A 23,224-nucleotide genomic window follows, 5' to 3' on the forward strand; every position below is an offset into this window, starting at 1 on the left:
TTTGGCTCCACCCAGCATGTGAGTGTTTGAATGTAAGCTTGTTTCTTTTACCTTCTCTGTAACACGGCTGCTGACGAGGATCAAATCAATCAACTAGAAAATCAATGAGAAAAAGCACTATTGAAAGTTAATGGTGTGCTGTCCTCACCCTCAGGTTCCTGGTTTTCACCAGCGAGCTAACAATGCTCCAGTAATCAGACTCATTTTCCTTTTTTGTGCTGATTTATTGAATGATGGCCTCTGACCTTCTCTTTGACCATTGTAAAACTGAAAACATACAAAATATTGTATTAGCTAACTAACATTGCAAACTAGCTTGTTACAAGCTTACTGCAAGCTAACAAGATAAAACTTTCATACTCAATTAAACAAAGTTTTAAACACAACAAGAGACAATTATTATTTAATCATCACTCATACTTACGGACAAATCTCGTCCGAAGCAACATTTTCAGCTTGGAACGATAATGCTTCAGCATTACGTTCAGCCATCTTGGATTTTCCACTTCCTCTATTTTTCTTTTTCCAAAGTAATCAAAATAATATTACAAATCAGCCACTAGAGGGGGCTCTAGGGCAGATTACTAAACTGTATTATCCAGCGTAACGTATAAAAGGCAGAACAAATATCCTTTATTTATATAAAGTTCTGCCAGGAGAGCAGACTCTGCTCCACACTGGAGCCTCCGCTTCTCCATAGAGCGCCCCCTGGAGGAGCGAAGGAGGCCCACAGCCAAGCTCCCTACAGACCACCTCTGCATCCTGCAGGTCAAGCTTCACGCACTGAGGACCATCTCTGGTTACACTTCCCTGCAGTCAGTGTTGAACAGCAGGTACATTAGGGGCCAGTTTCTGTGTAAAAATGTGATTAAAAACCTGAAACACTTTGATGGTTTTGGACTTTTCATGCTGGCAGTAAGAAAACAACAGAATCATTCCAGCCTGACTGATTAACAGAATCTTTGGTAGAAAGAAAGTAAAATCTGTGACTGAGGTGATGGATGAGCTGAGAACTTCATCTGGATATGAGATGAGCTCCTTCCTCTTCAGCCGGCCCTTCTTCAGCTGCACCAACACCAAAGTTAACCAGCTTGTTGTTCTCCGGTCTGCCCAGCTTCTGCCCCCTGCTGGCCTGGAGGGACATAAGCACACATAGATCAGACTGACTGCATCGCTCCTCTCTCAGGGCTTCGTTCTCTGATGCAAACATGTGTTCAGTACCTTACAGTAGAAATACAGGACAACGTTCTCCAACAGCAGGATCAGTGGCAGGACGAGCGCTCTGATGATGAAGCCTGTGGGATCTGGATGACCTGCGGGATCGAACACATTCACAGTCATCACGAGTCAAACAGCTGCCATTAAACACAAACTGCAGAGAAATCTGTGAACATCGTTTATCTGGACCTGAACCTCTGCTCTGAGGACAAACCCCTTTAAACCCCTCTGAGAATAATCTGTGACTGGAGCCTGCACAAGTTAAACTGAGTTTAGTGATACTTAAAAGTCAGAAAATGTTTTTCATCAATTAAAGACATAAAAAGCTGATTAGTCATGTGGATAAAATACATATATCCCTTCATTTATTGTCTCTTCCAACCATCCATGTAACATCAGGTGTTTCAGATCAGGTCATTGGTATTTAGGGAGTGATGCCTGTGACACTGAGGACCTGCTGTTGTCATTGGTGTTGAAGTTGTCTCATCATACTCTGGCCTCTGACAGTGGACTCATCTCTGTGCTTGTCCTGCTAGACCTCAGTGCAGCGTTCGATACTGTCGACCATAATATCCTATTAGAGCGATTAGAACATGCTGTAGGTATTACAGGTACTGCACTGCAGTGGTTTGTATCATATCTATCTAATAGACTCCAGTTTGTGCATGTAAATGGAGAGTCCTCTTCACACACTGAGGTTAATTATGGAGTTCCACAGGGTTCAGTGCTAGGACCAATTCTGTTTACATTATACATGCTTCCCTTAGGCAGCATCATTAGAAGACATAGCATACATTTACACTGCTATGCAGATGACACCCAGCTCTATCTGTCCATGAAGCCAGATAACACACACCAATGAGTTAAACTGCAGGAATGTCTTAAAGACATAAAGACCTGGATGGCCGCTAACTTTCTGCTTCTTAATTCAGATCAAACTGAGGTTATTGTACTCGGCCCTGAAAATCTTAGAAATATGGTATCTAAGCAGATGCTTACTCTGGATGGCATTACCTTGGCCTCCAGTAACGCTGTGAGGAACCTTGGAGTCATGTTTGACCAGGACATGTCCTTCAATGCACATATTAAACAAATATGTAAGACTGCTTTCTTCCATTTGTGCAACATCTCTAAAGTTAGAAATATCCTGTCTCAGAGTGACGCTGAAAAACTAGTTCATGCATTTATTACTTCCAGGCTGGACGACTGTAATTCATTATTATCAGGAAGTCCAAAAAACTCGCTGAAAAGCCTTCAGCTGATCCAAAATGCTGCAGCAAGAGTCCTGACAGGGACTAGAAAGAGAGAGCAGATTTCTCCTGTTTTGGCTTCCTGTTAAATCCAGAATTCAAAATCCTGCTCCTCACATACAAGGTCTTAAATAATCAGGCCCCATCTTATCTTAATGACCTTGTAGTACCATATCACCCTATTAGAGCACTTCGCTCTCGCTCTGCAGGCCTACTTGTTGTTCCTAGAGTATTTAAAAGTAGAATGGGAGGCAGAGCCTTCAGTTTTCAGGCCCCTCTTCTGTGGAACCAGCTTCCAGTTTGGATTCGGGAGACAGACACTATCTCTACTTTCAAGATCAGGCTTCAAACTTTCCTTTTTGCTAAAGCATATAGTTAGGGCTGGACCAGGTGACCCTGAATCCTCCCTTAGTTATGCTGCAATAGACGTAGGCTGCTGGGGGATTCCCATGATGCATTGAGTTTTTCCTTTCCAGTCACCTTTCTCACTCACTATGTGTTAACAGACCTCTCTGCACTGAATCATATCTGTTATTAATCTCTGTCTCTCTTCCACAGCATGTCTTTATCCTGTCTTCCTTCTCTCACCCCAACCAATCACAGCAGATGGCCCCGCCCCTCCCTGAGCCTGGTTCTGCTGGAGGTTTCTTCCTGTTAAAAGGGAGTTTTTCCTTCCCACTGTTGCCAAAGTGCTGTTCATAGGGGGTCATATGATTGTTGGGTTTTTCTCTGTATCTATGAGGCACCTTGAGGCGACTTGTGTTGTGATTTGGCGCTATATAAATAAAATTGAATTGAATTGAATTGAATTGAATCATACTATTATCTACACAACATTCTCTGGGGTTAGGGGTATGTCTGGTATTACATTTTAAAGGTACCAGGAGTGATCAATCGGTGTATTTTGTGGAAATCAAGCAGCTGCTTGTTTCTGGTTAATCCTTTTTGAGTCAAAAAGCTGTCTCCAAACCCCCCCACACCTCATTCCTGGATCTGCCAGTAACTCTACAGCTGTTAGTGTCAAAGTGATGCAAACATATTGAGCTTGTACACATTTAACCGGCACAGCAGAAAACCTAGGAAAATCCTTTATGGCCCAAGAAAAACTACAAACTACAGTTGGTCAACATCCAATCAAAGAGAAATAATTTGCTTTAGATAGACAAATCAAAGATGAAATGTTTGGCTACAGTAACTGTAGAGACATTCAGAACAAACCAATGGCAGATGTTAAAAAACAAACCATCAACCAGGCAGAACTATGCTGGTGTGTTGTTGCTTCACAGCATCAGAGATGGAGAGACTTCAGCCACTGATTCCACTCTGAACTGCAACATAATGATGACACATCTGTCTTAAAACTGAACAAGGACTAGATGAGTCGATGGGATAATGATCCTCAACACATGAACACATTCACCAATAAGTGACTCAGAAAGAAGAATTAGAGGAGGAAGGAGTCAACGCCCAGTTCAGCTGAATCCCGCTGGAGTGTTGTGTGACGAAGCAGGTGGCACACGCAGGAAAACCACCCAGAAACAACATTCTGGCTTAAACAGCAGTCCAGATGTTAACAGGATGTGCCTGGGAGGACTGATGTTTTGATTTGTCGCTGTGTAAATGAAATAGTTTTCAGAGAACCGGCGTTACTGTGGTAACCATTCATACTCTGCTCGTCACTGTTTCTGGCTGCAAACCTTTCAAAGTTAGATTTTACAGAAAATCTCTCTGCTTCAGCTCACCTGAGACAGTCACAGACAGCTGGCGGCTCTCAGAGGAGAAGTTGTGAGAAAAAACATAAACACGATAAAAGCAGCTGTAGTTTCCTTGGTGGGCGGGCTCTGTGACAGGAAACAGGAAGTGGGCAGAGTGATTGACAGCTGGCTGGGTGTAGTTGTATGCTGTGTTGGAGGAAGTGAAGGTGAGCTGGAAGGAGCCTCCTGGGAACTGTGGCTGGATGGAGCAGCTGATGGTCAAGCTAGAGCCCCTGGACACCCGAAGCCCCTGCTGCTGTGCCTCGGAGACCCCGTCCATGGAGGCAGGGACAATAATGCTTGGCTGAGCCAGCAGGTCTGTAAATGAACAGAGACCATGACAGGTGAGGTCATCATCAGAGGCCTTATGGCAAACAAAACAGCCTCTGAACAGCAGCGACGACGGACTGTAAACTGAGATACTGGATCCACCTTCAGGACCTCCACAAACCCAGTCACACAACTTCCTCCAGATGTTTGTTGAACATCAGCAGTTTATGGAAAGACTGAAGTTTGCAAAAAGTTAAACCTTTCTTTGACTCTTGGTGGCGCTGTCACTTGGTGTTCGCTCGCTCTGTGGTAGAGTATCACTTCCTGTTCCTGCTCAAACACAGTGGTGTTTCTGAGTAGCTTATTTGCTTAGCAATTTAATTAACAACTTTTAAATACATTCTTCTTTCATAGTATAATCTTCACGTGCTTCATCCGAAGCACAATTTCTGTGTACTCACTACCTAATTTATAGCCAAAGTATTCACTCACTGTCTCTGTACTGTTTCGCTAGCTTAGCTTAGCTCGTAGCCAACTCGTTAGCACCATGGCTACTTCACCTGTCCCTCCTGCACTTTCTTGCTCATTGTGTCAGATGTTTAGTTACTCCTCGGCCTCCTTTAGCAGTAATGATATCTGTAACAAATGTAGCATATTTGCAGCTCTGGAGGCCAGGATTACTGAATTGGAGACTCTGCTTCGCACCCTTCATTCACCTGTAGCTAACCAGGCCCCTGTAGCTGGTGCAGCCGAAGATAGCGTAGGCCCCGCTAGCTGTTCCCCGGCAGACCCCAAGCAGCTGGGGAAAGAGGGCGGCTGGGTGACGGTGAGGAGGAAGCATAGTCCCAAACAGAAGCCCCTGGTACACCACCAACCCGTTCATGTGTCTAACCGTTTTTCCCCACTCGGCGACACACCCGCCGGGGATCAAACTCTGGTAATTGGTGATTCTGTTCTCAGACATGTGAAGCTAGACACACTGGCAACCATAGTCAATTGTCTTCCAGGGGCCAGAGCAGGTGACATTGAAGGAAATTTAAGACTGCTGGCTAAGGGTAAACGTAAATTCAGTAAAATCATAATTCACGTCGGCAGTAATGACACCCGGTTACGCCAATCGGAGGTCACTAAAATCAATATTGAATCGGTGTGCAACTTTGCCAAAACAATGTCGGACTCTGTAGTTTTCTCTGGTCCCCTCCCCAATCAGACCAGGAGTGACATGTTTAGCCGCATTTTCTTCTTAAATTGCTGGCTGTCTGAGTGGTGTCCCAGAAACGATGTGGGCTTCATAGATAATTGGCAAACCTTCTGGAGGAAACCTGGTCTTGTTAGCAGAGACGGCATCCATCCCACTTTGGATGGAGCAGCTCTCATTTCTAGAAATATGGACAAATTTATTAAACCCCCCAAAATATGACTATCCAGAGTTGGGACCAGGAAGCAGAGTTGCAGTCTTACACGCCTCTCTGCAGCTTCTCTCCTCCTGCTACCCCCCCAAAAACCCATCTCCACAGAGACTGTGTCAGCTCCCAAACAGACAAAAAACAAACTAAAAACCAGCAACAAACAACTTAAACATAAACAATTACAAAGAAAGAACAATACAGTATCCACATCTGAACCAAAGAGTAAAACAGTGAAATGTGGATTATTAAATATTAGGTCTCCTCCAAGTCTCTGTTAGTACATGACTTAATAGTTGATCAACAAATTGATTTACTCTGCCTTACAGAAACCTGGTTGCAGCAGGATGATTATGTTAGTTTAAATGAATCAACACCCCCGAGTCATTCTAACTACCAGAAATCTCGAAGCACAGGCCGAGGGGGAGGTGTGGCAGCAATTTTTCACACCAGCCTGTTAATCAACCAAAGACCAAGACAGACTTTTAATTCATTTGAAAGCCTGATGCTTAGCCTCGTCCACCCCAGCTGTGAAACTCTGAAACCAGTCTTACTTGTTATCATCGTCCACCTGGGCCTTACACAGAGTTTCTGTCTGATTTCTCAGACTTTATATCTAATTTAGTTCTGAGCTCAGATAAAATAATTATTGTGGGTGATTTTAACATCCATGTAGATGCTAAAAATGACAGCCTCAACATGGCATTTAATCTGTTATTAGACTCAATTGGCTTCTCTCAAAATGTAAAGGAACCCACCCACCACTTTAATCACACTCTAGATCTTGTTTTAACATATGGCATAGAAACTGAACATTTAACAGTGTTTCCTGAAAACCCTCTCCTGTCTGATCATTTCCTGATAACATTTACTTTTACAATAATTGATTACACAGCAGTGAAGAGTAGACTTTATCACAGTAGATGTCTTTCTGAAAGCACTGTAACTAAGTTTAAGAATATAATCCACCCACTGTTATCATCTCCAATGCCCTGTACCAACACAGAGCAGAGCAGCTACCTGAACCCAACAGAGGTCGATCATCTTGTTAATAATTTCACCTCCTCACTACGTACGACTCTGGATACTGTAGCTCCTGTGAAAACTAAGGCCTCTAATCAGAAGTACCTGACTCCGTGGTATAATTCTCAAACACATACCCTAAAGCAGATGACTCGTAATCTGGAGAGGAAATGGCGTGTCACAAATCTAGAGGATCATCATTTAGCCTGGAGAAATAGTTTGCTGCTTTATAAGAAAGCCCTCCGCAAAGCCAGAACATCTTACTATTCATCACTGATTGAAGAAAATAAGAACAACCCCAGGTTTCTCTTCAGCTCTGTAGCCAGGCTGACAAACAGTCAGAGCTCTGTTGAGCCAACCATCCCTTTAACGTTAACTAGTAATGACTTCATGAACTTCTTCACAAATAAAAATTTTATCATTAGAGAAAAAATTACCAGTAATCATCCCACAGATGTAATATTATCTACAGCTACTCTTAGTACCATTGATGTTAAGTTAGACTCTTTTTCTCCAACTGATCTTTCTGAGTTAACTTCAATAATTACTTCCTCCAAACCATCAACGTGTCTTTTAGACCCCATTCCTACAAAACTGCTCAAAGAAGTCCTGCCATTAATTAATGCTTCGATCTTAAATATGATCAACCTATCTCTAATGATCGGCTATGTACCACAGGCCTTCAAGCTGGCCATGCATTGAGTTTTTCCTTTCCAGTCACCTTTCTCACTCACTATGTATTAACAGACCTCTCTGCATTGAATCATATCTGTTATTAACCTCTGTCTCTCTTCCACAGCATGTATTTATCCTGTCTTCCTTCTCTCACCCCAACCGGTCACAGCAGATGGCCCCGCCCCTCCCTGAGCCTGGTTCTGCCGGAGGTTTCTTCCTGTTAAAAGGGAGTTTTTCCTTCCCACTGTCGCCAAAGTGCTGCTCATAGGGGGTCATATGATTGTTGGGTTTTTCTCTGTATCTATGAAGCGCCTTGAGGCGACTTTTGTTGTGATTTGGCGCTATATAAATAAAATTGAATTGAATTGAATTGAATTGTCACAGATCGTGACTGTGAAGAGAAATGAAACACAGCCCCTTAAATATTCTCAGGGGTAACTCATAAGTAATGATTAGGAGTTTTCAGATCTTTTAAAACATTTTCATGTACTTCGTTCTCATGAGAACATTTCTCCTTGTTGAAGTGATTTATTTGTAGCTGTCTGGTCTACGCTGCTATAAGCTTTTGCTTGGTTAACTGCATGCAAACGACTGCTGAGTGCGACAGAAAGAGCAGCAGCAGTAAAACGAGTTAATGGGATCATTAAAGGTTTGTTTATTTGTAAGTACTAACGTCAGGTACTGTTAGCTAGGTTAAGTAGGTCACATACCAGCAAATTTCAACCTGAGTATTGTTCGGCAGTTCTTTTGCTTCCTCCATAGACTCTAGTGTTCAAATGTACAACTTCGTAAGAGTTTGCAGCTGGTTACATAAACTTTCTTGGTCTCGGTGCTTAAATGTTCCCTTCATAACTCTTTAAAATGAACTAAATCTATGTCTTCCACTAACAATCACTTCCTTCGTGTCACACCTTCAACTATTTTTCCCCCCGTTGTTTTTCACAAACTGTGTAATTGATGGGCTTACCTGAACAGGTGACACTGAGCACAGAGGAAGAGTAAGATGGTTCTACACATTCCCTTAGGGAAGATCTCAGCTTGAAACAATCAGGATTGATCTTCAACACAAATCTGTATGTGGACCTTTTTTTTCCAACAGAAACAGCAGAGCCACAGTCCAGATGTTCACAGAAGACACCTGCTGCCTTCAGAGGCCAGTCAGAGCCAATCACTGGTTTCCATTCTCCCAGGTGTTTCACCTCCAGTGTACCTGCACAGCGACTGGCTCCTCCCACCAACCTGACAGGCTCTGACAGAAAGCAGAGAGTCATCAGTGAGAGAACAAAGTGAGTTTGAGTCAAAGCTGCAGCTCCTCTTCTACCTGAGCAGGTGAGTCCAGCAGCTTTGCCAGGTGAGCAGCTGCTTCTAGCTGAGCCTGAGCTTCTACAGTCCAGGAGAGCAGACTCATGGCCTCCACACTGGAACTCTCTGCTCCACACTGGAGCCTCCGCTTCTCCATAGAGCGCCCCCCGGAGGAGCGAAGGAGGCCCACAGCCAAGCTCCCTGCAGACCACCTCTGCATCCTGCAGGTCAAAGTCAGCTTCACACACTGAGGACCATCTCTGGTTAGACTTCACCTGCAGTCCGCCTGAACACAGACTGGAACCGTTCAGCAGCCTGACAGAGTCTGCAGAGATCCATAATGTTCATGTTTCTTAGACTGTCAGCTAGATAATCTGCACATCTGCAGATTGTAATAAGAAACTCAGAGTAAGAGCAAAGTGTTTTTGTTCTGGTACCCCAAAAGGTCGATTCTGTTCATCTGGATGTAGTGTTCAACCTTTTGGGATTTACTTAGCTGGATGACTGAGCATCAGGACTTTGGAGCAGGAAGATAACAATGAACTAGATTAACAACAAAAACTACAATAACATCCATTCTGTCTTAATTAGATCTGCATTTCTTGGCTAATAATTCAGTTAGTGGAAGAATGGGGTCCGTACCCGCGTGCTGTGCTGAGTACCGCATGGTTTATGGATATCACAACCAACAGCATCAGTTACATGCACAGGAGCCACGCTTACCAGCAGGTACAGAAAAAACCTTGCTGTGAGGTGACAGTGCAATGTGCCACTGCACCTCCACGTTGCACCAGTTTGTGGTGTGTGAATGTACAGTCCCGTTTAAAATCACTTGAAAAATGGCGAAAAAATCATTGGATTTGGATCAGGGGAACACGAGGGATGGTCCAAAAGTGTGATGGAAGAAGTCCTTCAGCATTGTCCTGTTGATAAACCCGGGCGTCACCACACAGACGAGCAGTGTTGGTCACGTTACTTGAAAAAAGTAATCAGTAACTAATTACTGATTACTTCCCCCAAAATGTAATCCCCTTACTTTACTGATTACTTATTTTCAAAGTAATTAGTTACTTTTTAAAAATATGATTTACAACCTGAAGAGGTGATAAAGCGAGAGATCTTTCAGCCCAATTCTACTTTTTCTGCATAATCCATCATACAAAATGTAATCAAATGGAAAAGTCTCTTTTTTTAACTTGTTTTATTAGTTTTAACCTTTTAACTTTATGCATCAAGCAAAGATTCTCTGACTGGAAGAAATTAGTTTAACATTTAAACCTATTTTCTGCACATTCCAGCTCATAAAATAAAATATTTTTTGTGTTTACACTCAGTCTTTCAAATAGATGCAAGTAAAACACAGCAGAAAATAAATAAAGTCACAGACTCAGCGGCCCTGTTGCCCTATTTTCCCCTCTATTTAGGGGGTTGGGAAGCGTATCTGTAACCGGAAGCTCGCCGGTTTGATCCCCTGGGCTCTCTGTCCTGGTCGTTGTGTCCTTGGGCAAGACACTTTACCCTGCCGCCTACTGGTGTTGGCCAGAGGGGCCGATGGCGCGATATGGCAGCCTCGCTTCTGTCAGTCTGCCCCAGGGCAGCTGTGGCTACAACTTTAGCTGCCTCCACCAGTGTGTGAATGTGAGAGTGAATGAATAGTGGCATTGTAAAGCGCTATATAAATCCAATCCATTATTATTATTATTATTATTATTATTTTCACCTGTAAAGCAGGAGTGGGGTAGGCGGAGGTTTACCCTGGTGCAGGTGTGCCGCGGTCAGTGGAAGAATCCGCGAGTTTCTCTGTGAGTTTCCCATTACGTCGTAGCTACTCGGTGCTTGTTGGAAGTTTAGGGGTTTTTTGCTGTAAAAAGAAGTTTTCTTCCCACGCACAGCGGACACTAATGTTTTTGTCACTTTTTATGGAATCAAACTCAAAGTAAGGTCAGTACTTCCACGCTTTAAACGCTGCACGCTCATACTCTCTCTGCACTCGATATGTGATCCACTGTTGATCTGCACACAGCTGTTGTCACGAACGGCGCACTCGCTTACGTCACTGTCATGAGACACGCTCGCAATAAAATCACGGTTTTAGTAACGCAGTAACGCAGCGTTCCTACGGGAAAGTAACTGTAATCTAATTACCTTTTTTGCAATAGTAATCCCTTACTTTACTCGTTACTTGAAAAAAGTAATCTGATTACAGTAACGCATTACTTGCAACGTGTTACTGCCCATCTCTGCAGACGAGGGCCCTCAGTCATCAGGGATGCTCTGTGCATAGCCACATGGCCAGTGGCGTTTGATGCCCCTGCAGCTCCTGCAGCTCCGTTGTTCCACTGAAGGAAAAAGCACCCCAGACCATGATGGTGCCCCCCCCCCCCCCCCCCCCCCCACTGTGGGCGTAGAAAACACCTCAGGTGGGATCTGCTTATCATGCCAGTAACTCTGGAAACCATCAGGGCCATCAAGGTTACATTTGCTCTCATTGGAGAATAAAACTTTCCTCCACCTTTCAGCGTGCGATGTTTGGTCCAAGCGGTCATTTCTGTGGTGTCCAAGGAGACGAGGCCTTTGAAGGCGTTTTTTGTTTTTTAAGGCCCTTCAGTCTCAGATGTCGTCTGATGGTTGCTGGCTGCAGTCGGCTCCAGTAGCGGCATTGATTTGTGTTGAGAATCGTCCAGTGTCTTTACGGACAGCCAGTTGGATCCTCCGGCTCAGTGCTGGTGACATGTTTGGGGTTTTCCACTGGACTTTTTTGTTCCATAACCTTCAGGATCATTTAAGGAATTCCAAATGACTTTCTTACTGCGTCCCCCCTCAGCTGCGATGGCGCGCTGTGAGAGACCCTGCTTATGCAATTCGACAAACCGATCACGTTCAAAAACAAAACTTTTTTTGCCTTTGCCGTCAGAACGTCATGACAGTGACACCACCTGACAGAAAATGACAATGAATCCACAGTTTTGCACAGATTTGTCTTTTTTCCGGCCTGAACTTTGGATGAGCTGTAAAACAGTCTCAGTTTAAGTTTGTTTTGATTTTAAACTTTTGATCAGGGCTGAAACTCAAAGTATATTTTCATGATTTTCTATAACACAGGCTTCACCTCCGCCAACTGGAATTCCTGAGCTGGACCTCTGGACTGTGTCTATACTGCTGGATGTTTCCTAACACTAACTAGCTGTTACTTGTGTCTGTGTGATGCTTTTATGTGCTCTGTGAACCTAGTTTGATAACAAAGCTAGCATTAGCTGATAACACTTCAGAAAACCAACAAGACTTAAAGCTAAAGTCCAGAATTAAAAATATTTATATACAGTCTTCTGTCTGGTCAGTAGTGCAGCTTGATGCATTAACTTGGTCTGGACTGCGACTGATTTGGGAACAAGAGAAAATGACAGTGGGTCCTCTAAGCTAGCCAATAATGCTCAAGCTTCTTCTCAAAGGGGTATCCTTCGGACACAGCAATGGTACCACCTATTTACATTAGTCTAGATTGTATATCACCTGACATGGCTGCATATCTATCTTCTAATAACATTTATGAAAGTGATGGCCTTACCTGAACAGGTGAGATCAAGGATAGAGGAGGAGGACCATGATATTGCACACTCCCTCAGAGGAGATCCAGACTGAACACAGTCAGGGTTGATCCTCCAAACAGATCCATATGACTTAAATATCAGTCCTACAGAAACAGCAGAGCCACAGTCCAGATGTTCACAGACAACAGCTGCTGGTTTCATGGTCCAACCATTGTCATCCACTGGTCTCCATTCTCTCAGGTGTTTCACCTCCAGTGTACCTGCACAGCGACTGGCTCCTCCCACCAACCTGACAGGCTCTGACAGAAAGCAGAGAGTCATCAGTGAGAGAACAAAGTGAGTTTGAGTCAAAGCTGCAGCTCCTCTTCTACCTGAGCAGGTGAGTCCAGCAGCTTTGCCAGGTGAGCAGCTGCTTCTAGCTGAGCCTGAGCTTCTACAGTCCAGGAGAGCAGACTCATGGCCTCCACACTGGAACTCTCTGCTCCACACTGGAGCCTCCGCTTCTCCATAGAGCGCCCCCCGGAGGAGCGAAGGAGGCCCACAGCCAAGCTCCCTGCAGACCACCTCTGCATCCTGCAGGTCAAAGTCAGCTTCACACACTGAGGACCATCTCTGGTTAGACTTCACCTGCAGTCCGCCTGAACACAGACTGGAACCGTTCAGCAGCCTGACAGAGTCTGCAGAGATCAGAGACGCAGACACACAAGACAACGATGGCAGCAAACAACTATTCACTCATTCAGACTCACAACTCCAACATGAGTTCATCATTAACAACAGAATGTTATAGCAGCGCACGCTGGGCTCATGTCAGCATCACGTTTAGATTTTGTACGCAGATTTTTGAATAAAGCTTTGATTAGAAAATGTTCCAACGCTATCGAAAGGAGCAGGGCTGAGTACCCAGGGGAAAGAGGCCATGTGACCATGTTTCTCTGGCCTCCTCTCATACACTACACAGCTCTTTCTCCTCTTGAGCTCATGATGAACAGGTTTCTATACAGAAACAGGATTGTGGCAGTCTGCACGTTACAGGTTGAGGCTGATTTAGAATGATACCGATTCACTGACATAAACATGGAGCTACGAACAAGTTTAAGTTTAATAAACTCCTACAGTGATCTTGCATGGACACTTTTTCAAATTCTTTTTGGCCTTTTACTTAGACAGTGAAGAGCAGACAGAGAGAGAGGGAACAACCCCTTTCCCCCATTCATTCAATATATTTTTGGATTTCTTTAACGAAACTTTGCTGTGTCTGGTCTCATCATTCACACCATCTGGGCTCCATAGCACTTTTCCTTCAGTCAGTTAAATTCACCCACTGCAGTAAAACTAGCCCTTAAATAACTTTGTGTTACATGTGGCCTGATGTGTGAATGAATGGGTTTTGTGTTATTTAATTGGGTATTTTCTGTGTTTTGAAAGGTCTGCGACCAGAAAAACATGAAGTTTATTAAGAAAGGTGGTGTCAATGTTGCACATCCTGTCATTGTTTCAAAAGATTTCACCTGGCTGTGAAAAATGAAAAAAATAACAAGCTAAAAAGACCAAGTCAAACAGTAAAAACTGGAAACCAGCAGCTCAGAAACCCATCAAGCTGAAGAGGGAGCACCGACATGCTGGTTGGTGATTGGTCCAGAGAACTCCTGAAGTCCTGCTGGACAAAGTCGCTGCACTTACCTAAACAGGTGAGATTGAGCATGGTGGTAGAGGGTAACAGTCGTAAACAGTCCCCCAACTTAGATCCGGACTGAAAGCAGTCAGGTCTGAACGACCATACGAGTCTCCGTGGGGACTTTCTCTCTTGTACAGAAACAGCAGAGCCACAGTCCAGATGTTCACAGACCACAGCTGCTTTCTTCAGGGTCCAGTTATAGAAGTCTACTGGTGTCCATTCTCTCACGTGCTTTATCTCCAGTGTACCTCCACAGTGACTGGCTTTTCCCACCAACCTGACTTCATCAGGCTCTGAACAGGAAGCAGAGTACAGAAAAAGGTCAAACGTTGCTGCTGATTCTGCGTTTGTGATTATTTATTTCTCTTTGACTCCGTTTACCTGCTGAACTCTGATTTCTCTCACTGATTCCTGAGGAGAAAATCAGAGAAGAGCCATTGATAAAAGTAATGCGTTACTGTAATCCGATTACTTTTTTGAAGTAATGAGCAATGTAAGGGATTACTATTGCAAACAAGTAATTAGATTACTGTTACTTTCGCATAAGCACGCTGCGTTACTGCGTTACTAAACCGTGATCAACAATGGATAATATGGAGCGATGGAGAGAGTATATGGAATCAGAACGATGCCACCTTGAAACGAAACCGAAAAATGGATTGAAACCGAAAAAAAATATTGTAACTGAAATAAATGTACTGAAAAATCTTGTATTGAAACCGAAAAAAAAATTGATAGTGAAAAACAATTAATTGAAACTGTAATTTTTTTGTTTTCGCTTACAATTTTTTTTTGTTTTCGGTTTCAATCCACTTTTCGGTTTCACTCTGCTGGCACTGTTTTGGTGTACGGGGGCGCGCTGGGGGGCGGGGATTCCGACCCGCATGTATTTGCATATATTATAATGCTGACCAATGACTGGAGAAAACACTGACGACGCGGCTGCGGTCACGGACAAACTCGCACGTGTCTGTTCGGGAATGGCAGATGCCGAGAGGTCCAGCGTTTACATTACCGACTATTTCAAAGTGACAGCCTGAGGTGTTCTTCAGTAAATTGGACTACCGGACAGGAGGACCTGAGGCCCCACCGCATTATTTTTGGTAAGTTAAATGTGTTTGTAAGCTAATCCGTAATTTAGGTCCTTAGCTAGCTACCTAAGGACCTAGCTAGCTAAAATGAGCACTCGGCTGTCGGGGAAACATGTTTTGTAAAGTTCGTTTAGCTACCCCGTGCAGGTGAATGAATTTCCCCTGACTAAAGAAATCAAGAGAAACGCACCGGGCTGCTCGGTGACTAACCACGGTTACTGTACTTTATTATGAGTATTATACTGTAAGAGCAACAGGCTGGACTCTGCTTCTGCTCCTGTGCAGAGCTGATTATTAAATATGTGCAAACAGCAGCATGTTTTCTGTCGCTTTCCACATGTGGAAGGACATTAAAGCCAACTTTTAAATTCCCCTCATTGGTCAATAGCTACGGATTAAATAGCAAAGCCCGATACTTATGTACTGAAACCAACTACTTCCGCTTGTCAGCTTAAGTTAAAATGTTACATTTTCCCCTGATTATTTTTTGTTTGTTTTTTTTACTGTTTGTTACAAATATTCAGGTTAAACTGTCCAAATTATTTTTAATGAGTTATGTTCACAAAGTCACATGTGCAGTACTCTGTACAGCTTGCATCTTTAGGACAAATAATTTAAAGCATTAATATTTCTTGTTCAATACTGAGCTGATAACACCTCTGTATGTTGTGACCAGGATGCAGCAGCAGACTGAACCTCGACTGAAACCTGCTCCATCATCTCTTTGCAGATGTCCATTTATAAAGCATCAACAACTCAAAGGTAAACATGATATTAGAAAATGTGTTAGTAAAGCCTTTAAAACAAATAAAAAAAATAAACAGCTGTCGGCAGAACTGTAGGACTGAACAACTTCAGATCCCGAGTGTGTGAGGACGGAGAAGGATCAGCTGTATTTCAGATTTGAGATAAACTTTATATTTCAGTTTGTGATGATTCTGTTTGTGATTACAGGAGCCGTCCTCAGATTCAGACCTCAGCACCACCCAGTGACAGCACACAGATCATCCTATATCTTCAATCTTTGTAGTAACTCCAAAATTAACTGAAGAAAACAGTACAAAGGTTAAAGTACCACATGTGCTGTCACTGAAAGCTGCAGCTGTTTTATTGATAAATTTAAAGACAAAAAGTCAAAAGGATTAATCACCCCTGTAACTGTGTCACTGTACATCAGCATTAACAGGACCTCAGTTTGGTGTTTCAGAAAACTGCTGATCTCAGACCTGCACAGCTTCTGTTTTAAACACTGAATGTACTCAGCTACATGAAGAGCACATGATGTTTTCTCTGACACAATTAAATAAAACCTGATTAAACTCAAAGGTTGTTACTTGTATTTGAACTAAAAACTTGTGATCTGGAATTCTTTCACTGTTTTTGACAATAGTGTTATTTATCATAAAGTAATTCAGAGTCATTCATACCAGAGTAACCAGAGAGCACAACATATATTTAACTTTCTACAGGACTTAAAGCTATTACTATAGCTTATAGCTATTACTTACCTGCACTACTGTATAGTTCTGTGTAAATAATCATTCTGTACATATGATGATTTTTAATCCTACAACTGTTTATAATTTGCATAGTTCACATTTCTGTATAACTATATCTCAGATTTCTGTAGTTTCTCATATTTATATCCTGTACATAGTTTGTACTCACTACAGCCTGTACATACTTATAGTTATAGAATATTCACAACATACTTCATACCGTGTACATTGTAACATACCATAATAGACCCATTTCTGTAATATACTTACATATCTATACTATTGCTAATATATATTGTAATATATCTATATCACTAAAGCACTTCTGGATGGATGCAAACTGCATTTCGTTGCCCTGTACCTGTGCAATGACAACAAAGTTGAATTCTATTCTATTATGTAAAAGTCCAGACCCTCTGAGGATTATCTGAGTACTTCTAACATTACACAAAACAAAGGTCTCCATCAGTGTTCATGAAATGCTGGGTTTATCCTTCTTGTGAGGGAGCTGCTGGTGAAGATCACGAGCCCTGCTTGATCCCGGCGATGAGTTTCAGTCTTCCTGGTGTTTCTGAAATGATGCCTCTCACTGTGGGTCAACAGAACTTCTGGCACAGGACAGCTGTAATGAAAGAAATTGAAGTTTTGGAAATGACCTATATGTGAGAAGCAGATTTTGTATTTACTTTTCTTTTGCCAATCAAGATAACAAAGTATAAATTTCACCATACAATTACTAACCTTGTCATCTCCTGCACTGTCTGTTTTGGGCTCTGGGCTCGTCCTTCCCAGCGCTCATGAGACTGCTTTGATGCACTGTGGTATGAGGTGCTAACCTGTTGACAGTGTTGGGAAGGTTAATTTTAAAATGTATTCCACCAAAGATTATAGAAGTAATGTATTCTGAATACTTTACAACTACATGAATGTGCTATTGCTGTGTGATTTATTACTATTACTGAAGGCTACTCTCCACACCAACACCAACTAGATGTTAAAATCTTAATATAAATGAGTAACAGTAGGTGGACATTAGGTAAGGCTCGTGTAGAAAACTATTCAGCGCGTATAGAAAACAGGTCAGCGGCTCCGAACCGTAGTAAAGGGACCTCTGACTAATACGTCGGGTTCGTGTCGGGCTCATAGCTGAAAACTAGCTTTACTTTGTTGTCTGGGTCAAGTTTGCTAGCGAGAGACAGAGAGAGGCGTTGAAAGGCTGCTTATTGTTTCGGAGGAAAACACGAACACAGCGTACAGTCGAGTCTTAACAGCTTACTTACAGCTGGGCTCGTCAGGCTCTCTGTTTGGCTTTAGTGGTTATTATTATATTTACATGCTTCCAGCTCCCGTTTCTGCTCCTTTCTCTCCCTCCTCGCTCACAGACACATAACGGGTATGGCAGTCCATTCTCCCTGCAGCACAGACTACACTGCCCATGAGGCTACATTGTTTAGGGCGATGCCTGTAACACTCTGCTATTGCCTTCATATTAAATCATTTTTGTATAATAATTTTTAGAGGCTCTTATTGCGTGTTTTGTTTGGGTTTCCACCGGCGTGGAATTACCAAAAAATAGAGAGACCATAGCCTAACATATGAAACAGGTAAATACCGCCATGTAATCCATTTATTTCAACAAACTAACTGTATTCTCAATATCACCTATTGAACAGTAACTGTAACGGATACATTTACTCATATTTTGTATTTTAAATACGTAACGCCGGTGCATGTATTATGTTACTGCCCAACACTGCCTGTTGAGATCCTGAGATCCGCTCCTAGAACACCGGCCTCCAACTCCTGAAGAGACACGGGTGTCCCTAAATTTAGCAAATATTAGCTTCAGGCTAGCTTGCTACGACGAATAGGCTAATACCAGCATTTTACCACAACTTCACCAGATGTAGCTAAAAAAACTAAACTAATGTCCAGTCCAGTGGGACAGCAAGGAAAGATGACAAAAAATGATTACTTACTTGCGGTTTGGAGGTTCAAGCTGAAATTGAAGCAGCCATTGAAAGACGGGAAGAGAGAAAGATGGCAGCTTGGTCAGCACTGATGGCCTCTATAATATATGCAAATACATGCGGGCCGAAAACCCCGCCCCCCCAGCGCGCCCCGGACGCCAAAACAGTGCCAGCAGAGTGAAACTGAAAAATGGATTGAAACCGAAAAAAAAAAAATTGTAAGCGAAAACAAAAAAATTACAGTTTCAATTAATTGTTTTTCACTATCAATTTTTTTTTCGGTTTCAATACAAGATTTTTCAGTACATTTATTTCAGTTACAATATTTTTTTTCGGTTTCAATCCATTTTTCGGTTTCGTTTCAAGGTGGCATCGTTCTGATTCCATAAGAGTACGGCTGTGCAGCGTTTAAAGCTTGGAAGTACTCACATTACTTTGAGTTTGACCCTGTAAAAGTGACACAAACATTAGCGTCCGCTGTTCCCTGCGTGGGAAGAAAACTTCTTTTTACAGCGAAAACCCCCTAAACATCCGAGCAAGCACCGAGTAGCTGCCAGGGAGAAGGATCCAGCTTCTATGCAAGGGGAGGGAGGGTCTAACAAATGCTGTGCCTTTAAAGTTATGTTTTTATTATACTTGTTATACATTCCAGCCACCCATGTCTATGAACTATATAAGAAAAATGTGGAAACTTCTTCACAAATAAAATTTTAACCGTTAGACAAAAAAGGACTCATAAATCATCTCACGTAATCAACGAGAGCGTGATGTAGACAGAGTCTGCAGCTCTCGCTGAAACCTCCGGCACATTCTCACTCACAGAAACACATCTTTGGCAGTGATGCACAAGCTAACCACACAAGGTAAACATGCCCACAGCACAGAAAGGAAGTGTCATGAGACGTTCTCACACCTCCAGTTTTTTCTTACATTTAGTTTGGTGCTCCTCACATACTTAAATAATCAGGCCCCATCTTATCTTAATGACCTTGTAGTACCATATCACCCTATTAGAGCACTTCGCTCTCGCTCTGCAGGCCTACTTGTTGTTCCTAGAGTATTTAAAAGTAGAATGGGAGGCAGAGCCTTCAGTTTTCAGGCCCCTCTTCTGTGGAACCAGCTTCCAGTTTGGATTCAGGAGACAGACACTATCTCTACTTTCAAGATTAGGCTTCAAACTTTCCTTTTTGCTAAAGCATATAGTTAGGGCTGGACCAGGTGACCCTGAATCCTCCCTTAGTTATGCTGCAATAGATGTAAGCTGCTGGGGATTCCCATGATGCATTGAGTTTTTCCTTTCCAGTCACCTTTCTCACTCACTATGTGTTAACAGACCTCTTGTAACAGCAGTCTGGCGAGGAAGGAGCGACTAGCAGGTCCAGCAAGCGTGTGGTGTGGGGGTTAGCTGAATAACCCGAAGCCAGTCGGTTAAATCAAACAACAGACCTTTATTCATTATCAGCAACATAAGACCATACAAGCCAGATCTCCACGGCTCTACTCTGTCCGTACATACATGTGCGGGGTTCGGCGCCAGGCTGTTACAACAGTAAGTTGTTTCCTCGGAGACTGGAACATGAGCAGCATGGAATGGCTGCCGCTAACAACACCACACCCACTAGGAGACTCCAACAACTACTACAATAGTAGGGCAACCCCCCCTAGTGGTGCTATAACCCAAAAGGGTTGTTACGCTCTCTGCACTGAATCATATCTGTTATTAACCTCTGTCTCTCTTCCACAGCATGTCTTTATCCTGTCTTCCTTCTCTCACCCCAACCGGTCGCAGCTGATGGCCCCGCCCCTCCCTGAGCCTGGTTCTGCCGGAGGTTTCTTCCTGTTAAAAGGGAGTTTTTCCTTCCCACTGTTGCCAAAGTGCTGCTCATAGGGGGTGATGTGATTGCTGGGTTTCTCTGTGTGTGTTATTGTAGGGTTGACCTTACAATATGAAGCGCCTTGAGGCGACTGTTGTTGTGATTTAGAGCTGTATAAATAAACTTGAATCTTTTCTGTGTCCGCTCCGTTCATCTTAGCATTTGTGTTTTCACTTCGTGTTTTTGTTGAATAGTGAGGCAGCACGTAGACTGGAGAGACTTGAGTTCAGTGACGTAAACACTGGTCTTTTATTTGAGTGGGAGTATCCTGTCAGAGTGTGTGCAGGATTTCAAACTACTGTGTGGTTTCGAGCTTGAAGAAATTAAAAGTTGATGATGTGTTGACTGTTTTAAACTTGGGCGTTTTCTCTTTTTCTTTCCTTCGATGTGATTTTCATTTACGCTCTAAATAAAGCTCACACCCCATCTTTTAACAGATTTAACTGAACATCTTCCATCCATCCATACTCTGTCATTTATCCAGTTCAGGGTCAATGCGGGGGTGGAGCCTGTCGCAGCTACCATAGGGCAAGAGGCGGGGTACATCCTGGACAGGTCACCAGCCTGGCGCAGGGCTAACACAGAGAGACAGACAACTGTTCGCACTCACATTCACACCGATGGGCAATTTAGAATCACCCATTAACCTAACCCCACTAACTGCATGTCTGTGGACTGTGGGAGGAAGGGAGGGAACCCACGCAGCACTGTGCATCTTCTTTATGTGGGTTGTCCAGAATAGCTCAGGATAACAACTACCTCTAAACCTGGACGTTAACATATGCATTCACATTTTTCTCAAAGCATTAAAGAGGAAGCTTTAATCAGTAAATCTAAATATTTACTGCATCTCGTGTTGTTAAAGCCGAGTCCTACCTGAGCTCCACAGCAGCAGCAGCAGCAACAGGTGATCCATGTCCAGGCCAACGTGTCTTTGATCTGATCGTCACATGTGCCGTGCTCGCCGTATATCTGCAACAGGAAGAGGGGGAGCTTCACTCCTCTCTCTCTATGTTAGACAATTGTGGATTAATATGGTTGTCATTGTGCAGGGAGGCCAAGATGAGCAGATTCGTTTTCAGCTTTTAGTCGTTTTCCATTGCAAGCGTTTGGCTTTTAGATTTAGCACGAAAACCTTTGTTTTTACACCTGGTTGGTTGAAAGGTTGCGCCATGTATGGTGTAGCAGGAAATGTCACACACACGCACACACACACGCACACGCACACGTACACACACACTTACATGTGAGTGCATGAACTGTCATATGACTAATGAGATGTACGTGTAACTGCTGTGAGGGGAGGCTTGAGTACAGAGTTGGCTGAGATCAGAGCTTACGAATCGAAGACCCTGTCCGGGCTCCCCTTGCAAGTAAAAACTTGAAGCGCTTTGTGTTTTGCTTTGTTCACAGTCGGACGGTCTCAGAGTCAGCAGCGTCTCTGTAAGACCCCACACTCTATTTGGCAGTTTTGGTTACGCAGAGAACCATCTTTCAGTTTAAAAACTATATTTCTATCTGTAAGCTCGGTTATTTCTGCCTCGGTGTCAAATACGAACATCTGAGGGACTCATCATCTGTTAGCCTGAGTGAAAATCCAGCTGTGTTGAAGTGCCACGGACACCCAGAGAAACTGTGTCAACGGCGGTTTTATTCCATATTCATCCAGCCTGTTTTAAGCGTGGACACTGAAGCCTGCAGAGGCTTTGATGGTGCCCTCATCTCTGAGCACTGGTCACCTGATCCTGGGGTAAATTTGCTGGGACGTCCACTGCAGAGAAGATTCACAGTCATCTTGAATGTTTTCCTCTTGTTAATTCGTGTTAGTTTCTCAGACAGGGCTTGGGGTGGTTGCCTCTTGCTTTCGGGATTGGTGGGGGTCTGAAAGTGAGAGACTAGTTGAGGCTGGTTATCTTGCACCTTTGGGGTCACCTGTGGCATCTGGGTTGTGTTGGTCAGTGCCCTGCTTGGGATTCGGGTTGGTTCGTTGTGCCTTGGCTTCTGCGGTGTGCCGGGCCCTTCTCTCTGGGTGCCCTTACTAGGTCTGTGGGACTGGGACGTGCTGACTGGCTCTCCGTGGGGGCTTTGGACACTGGCGCAGACTTTCATGCATGTTTATCACACGGCACCCTGGTGCTCAGCTTCATGGTCTTTGCTACATGTCATTACCAGATGTGCAGCAGATGTGGGCATCTGTCAGTGAGGTATAACCTGCATCCTGCAGGTTCAGAGTGTCGAGGCTTTATTCTTCACTTTATAAAACGTTTTTCTCCATTAAAGTTGAAGTTGGGACTTTGTGTTCTTGATGTTTGCATTTCTGGAAAATGAAGCGGCAAACTTTGATCTGATATAAAACAGCTGCGCGTTAGAGGTGAGAGATGTGTGGTTGTGTTTCCATGACGAACAGGATGGACCGAGCGGGTCTTATCAGATTCATGCCGGCAGCTTCCTCTCATCGTTTCTGCTGTACGTGAAAACACACACTGAGTTACAGCTGCTGCCTATCATTATGTTAACTGCACAAAAAGCTCTTCCTCACATGTCAATGGGTTTTTTTGGACACCACTCAGACAGCCAGCAATTCAAGGAGAACGTGCGGCTCAACATGTCACTCCTGGTCTGATTGGGGAGGGAACCAGAGAAAACGTGGAACTGGGTGTTAACAG

General features: G+C 43.5%; 1 long non-coding RNA gene and 1 pseudogene across 2 annotated transcripts; one reads left to right on the top strand and one right to left on the bottom strand.

The window, feature by feature from the left end:
* Positions 1–220: 220 nt before the first annotated feature.
* Positions 221–21,510, bottom strand: LOC146560408 (scavenger receptor cysteine-rich type 1 protein M130-like; annotated as a pseudogene). Its single transcript, XR_014888247.1, has 10 exons — positions 21,434–21,510; positions 18,327–18,352; positions 14,130–14,417; positions 12,818–13,123; positions 12,464–12,745; positions 8,918–9,223; positions 8,564–8,845; positions 4,211–4,540; positions 1,222–1,313; positions 221–1,132 (listed from the first exon to the last, which is right to left on the bottom strand). The product of XR_014888247.1 is annotated as a scavenger receptor cysteine-rich type 1 protein M130-like (transcript).
* Positions 14,992–16,567, top strand: LOC146560409 (uncharacterized). The gene is made up of 3 exons (XR_014888248.1): positions 14,992–15,227; positions 15,892–15,977; positions 16,170–16,567. It is a non-coding gene; the product is annotated as an uncharacterized LOC146560409 (long non-coding RNA).
* Positions 21,511–23,224: the final 1,714 nt, after the last annotated feature.

Source organism: Mchenga conophoros, linkage group LG14, assembly GCF_057382185.1.
Source record: "Mchenga conophoros isolate Kocher_MC1m ecotype Shallow Benthic linkage group LG14, M_conophoros_male_GT1.1, whole genome shotgun sequence".
Lineage (NCBI taxonomy): Eukaryota > Metazoa > Chordata > Actinopteri > Cichliformes > Cichlidae > Mchenga > Mchenga conophoros.